The 4427-nt window shown below is 43.5% G+C and overlaps 1 pseudogene; it reads right to left on the bottom strand.

The window, feature by feature from the left end:
* Positions 1–796: 796 nt before the first annotated feature.
* On the bottom strand, positions 797–3954 carry LOC111273307 (acetyl-CoA carboxylase pseudogene; annotated as a pseudogene).
* Positions 3955–4427: the final 473 nt, after the last annotated feature.

The following is a 4427-nucleotide window of genomic DNA, read 5'->3' as shown; positions in this document are numbered from 1 at the left end:
CGAATATAAACTTCTTATATATATGTATATATATATATATATATATATATATATATATATATATATACATATAAAATCCTTATCAATTTGTTAGTGTTACAGAGTGTTTTTTTCTTATTTTTTTGTAAAACGTGAGAAAACTTTCTGCCAGCGTTAAGGGTATTACGATGCGCCAGGACTATGCGGATTGCGATCATCAATATATGTTCCAATGTAATAAGATTGTTTTCGTTTCCCGTAAAATGCTGTAACGCCTATATATAGCCTCTATAGGTAAGTATAGTAAATACTCAAGCAGCTTTAATACAAAATGTCATTTTGGTTATTTCATCCGCAGCTACCATTATCCACCATGTGTATCGGCAGCCGGTATATTCCTACTATCCTTGGAAAAGGTTCATTGTGAGCGTCAGCTTTTCCCTTTGTTGAGCGCTCATTTGGTGAACTAGGAAAACTGCAGTATCCGTGAGAAGATCTTCGTTTAAGTAACTCCTTCATTTTAAACATCACTGCCTTCTTTTTAATTCTCGAGAGACTCTCTAATACCAGAGAATTGCCTTGTGCAGGATTGAGTTGTTTAGCACATCATGTCGTAACCGCTTTATCGTTGATCCACAACTTCGCAGCGCTGGTTGCTTGTGATTCGACGAACCCTTGATGGAGAGTTTCCTCTAGCTCGGCAACTGGCAACTCTGGTCTTGTCGACAAAATTTCCATCTTAATTCTGTTTTGTAAAAGCAGACGTCGCATTCGCCAATAGAACATGTGACGCGATTTCGACCATTGGACGACGAACCGGGTTATCGTGGAAATCTGCGAACGTTAATGCCACCTGATAGTACGTTTGACAGAACTGATCCTCTCGATTCTGCGGCTCTTTCTCGAAAGTCGCTTTCTCGGCATTGTCTATTTTACTCATAGCAATTTTCTGCAGCAAATCACGACAACGCGAGTCTAAACGGTGCATCGACTTAATCAGATCCTTTTTTCGCAAACGGATTTCGACAGTACCCTCAGGCTTAAGTACGCCACCCCGCGAATCTGGGTCGCCGCACATCTCTATCTGGGCAGGATTCAAAGTGGTGTCTACAACGGCCCAGGCTCCGCCGCGCAACTCGGCATGCGGTAGTATATAAACGATGACAGGCTGTTTATAATTGCGCAGTGCGTCTACAATATATGCGCCGAACTTAAGACTCTGATCGTACATGTCCTTCATGCCACCGGAGAAACCACGCCAGTTAGCAAATACAAATAACGGGAGGCCCTCGCGATTGAAATCGTCAGTGGTCTGCGTGGTCTTGTACGCTGAATCTGGGAACCACACCTGACTTGCCTGAGAGATGACCTTCGCTTCACTCTATATTCGGAGGGTTAGCTGGATAGGCAAGCTCAGCGGTGCGCGTCTCAACGGCCACTATTCCAACAAGAATGCCCCCAAGCCTTGCCTGGCCTGCCACTACTGTCTTAGCCCAGTTAGCCATAATTTCGGAGAAGCTGTCTGCAAGGGTTGTAAGTATTTTGCGCTTAGTCCTTCATACCATTTGGGGCAAAATAGAACTCGTCGTGCATTCTGAGCACGATACTGACCTCGATCAAAGAATGCACCCTCCCAGAGTCCAGGTAAATTGGGTCTTTTACGTCCGGTGAGCAAGCATCGCGGGTCGTACGGCGCCTTCGTTGGCGTGAATACCACATCGCGGTCGAATGGGTCGATGCTTTCAGTTATGGGCAATTCGGCCCCTTTGCAGCGAGGCATGTATGAAAGCCATCGCAGCATTGTATAACAACCTTCAAGATCGTCACGAACCGTTACGCGCGAGACTCCAATGTCGTACATAATCAGAACGCCACCCAGTGGATTTTTCGATGTGTAAACTTCACAGCCTAGTAGTTTGTTCAGTGTTGCGGCATCCGTAAGGATGATGTGCGATGATTCGACCTGAATCACTCTCCGGCCTAATCGCACGAGGTACGCGCCGATACCGATCGCTCGACACGTAACTAATGAAATTGTGATAATGTCATCATACGCCCTTGACGTTTCACCCAGCGATCACACTAGCACAAGTGAGATTCTCTACCCCAAGTCCGTTTTCCCCGCCAATAGTGTTGAGAACTTTGTAATGATGTTCGCCGTCATCCTCAATTAGTTCAGCGTTTATGGAGTTTACCTTTGAAGCCTGAAAAAAAGTACATTGCCATTGTGCTATGAGAAATACAACTATATAGACAATAATCATCAAGAGAATAATCTTGATAATGCCATCCTATAGGTGAGCCGCATATGGCGATTCGCCGTCTGTAAGCGGCGCATTAAAGCGCCGGTCCAGTGCATCTACGCATATGGCTTACTCCGATGAGCCCATAGATCGGTACAGAAATTCTAGAACGCTATATTCATCCTAGATTAGTTCACGATAGTTATCTATAAACACCTACAGGATAGCCCGCAAAATCGAAGGTCTCGTTTATTGAAGTAAAAGGGTATTTCAAGCGTTACAGCGATGAACTTCGATGAAATTATATGAAAACTTCGATAAATTTTATCACTTTACGCGTAAACTTGATCCGTGAAACTGTTATTTTGTGCCACGTCTTAAGCCCACAGGTCTGAACCCGCTTTAGGTTTTATTGATGAGAAAAACTCAGGCAGGCATTGCTATATGTGCGTGTTGTGAGCAATGAGCACGTTTATAGCGGACGTTGCATACCAAATTGACCAGTATTCATGAATGAAAGAAAAATTGCCTAGACAAGCTTTACTCTACTCTCTCTCTCTCACCTTCTCATAGTTTTCTGGTGTAAGGTAAAGATATTTGTACCTCTTCTCAGGATTATCTGGGTCATATCACGCCACGTTAAATGAATGCTTGATCTCTTATGCGAGTCCAATTTTTGCGCCCGAGTTTGCCGATATATAGAGACGTATGACACCTAGCTGACGCGCTTTACAGAATAAGATATCCTCTTCAGGCCCGAATGGACCCATGAGAAATGTAAGGTCGTTAGCAATCACGATGACATCTCGCCCGTCAGGGCATTCCGGAGTGAAAAGCGATCTTCCAGACTACCATGCCAACGCTATTTTCTCCAGGCGGCCGCTTTACTGCCACCAGTTCCTCATCTCCATCGAGGACCAATTCCTCTTCTTCGATAAGCGTGTTAGGAACTTCGATTTCGGGGCGCACGTTGATATGGTCTTTCCATAAGCGATGCAGCGCCTGCTTGCGGTGTGATGCAGGAAAGTCGTAAACGTAAATAGTACCATTTGACGGAGCTTGGTACCGCTTATGTTGAAGGAAGTCTTCGGTGACATACGAGCCATGTAATGGACTGTGCTTCATTCCCGGCCAAGCTTCAAAACCTGTAATACCCATATTTGAATTTCCGGCCTCTTTGTAGATATAAATGTCGAACGAATATCCACTATCGTTAACAAGGAATAAGCGCACAGGTACGCAATGCGTACGCGAGCCTGGTAGTTAAACAGTTAGTTTTACCTCAATATGGAGAACGCGTGATGTGCACAGTCGCAGCCAATTGCGCAATACCCAGCTATTTTCAAAGGATCCACGGTAATTTTTGGCAAAAAGTTAAGGAAGATATGATTGCGATCTGTCTTTTCTGCAAAAGAGCCCGTAAATGCGACTTCTAGCGCGCCCATAGCCTCAAATAAAATTCGTTGACCTTCATTCTCCATAGGCTTATAAGAGGATTCTTTGGTAGACAGATCCGAATGTTGGACCATAGCGCTGATGAACAATCGAAAATCCGTTACGCTCTGCCCTCTGGGCACTTTAGCCTTGACCAAATACAGATGCATTTTCAAAGCTGCCGTGGGTATGGCTTCTAAGTTATAATTGGTTTCTAAGTTATAATTTCCAACTGGAACGCCAAAGCGGGTTCCAAATTCCGATAGATTAGATCCTCGACAAAGTTATCTCTATCCATATAAGAAATACATCAATATTATATGAAATACGCTAGGTGTAGGCAATAATTTACGATATATTGACAATAGTTGTGCTACTTTACCTGAAGGTATAGTACTGCGGGAATTTTCCCTTTTTTTTAGAGAGTTCTTAAGAGAAGAAATATGATCCGTCTATTTCCATTGCTTCTCAGCGCTTAATCTTCCCGGCAGAAGTTCGACAACTTCTCCCTTAGATGAACCCCATTTTCGTCTTTGTGCTTGATAGCTACTGAAATGATATTCATTGGGCCTACGAACTCCGTGTCACAACCCTTCTTTTTACATGTACCTCTAAAATTGAACAATGTGACAGAGTTGTTAAGCGCTGTTGTGTTCAATAGGTTGTTTTCCGTTTCTTCTTCTTCTTCTTTCTTTCTGGAAATTCTTCTGAAAAACTAACATTTTCCAAAAATGAATAGGTTACCGACAAGCAGCATATGAAGCATCGTTC

Source organism: Varroa jacobsoni, unplaced genomic scaffold (genome assembly GCF_002532875.2).
Source record: "Varroa jacobsoni isolate VJ856 unplaced genomic scaffold, vjacob_1.0 contig06075, whole genome shotgun sequence".
NCBI lineage: Eukaryota > Metazoa > Arthropoda > Arachnida > Mesostigmata > Varroidae > Varroa > Varroa jacobsoni.
This window is presented reverse-complemented; position numbering and strand designations above follow the sequence as displayed.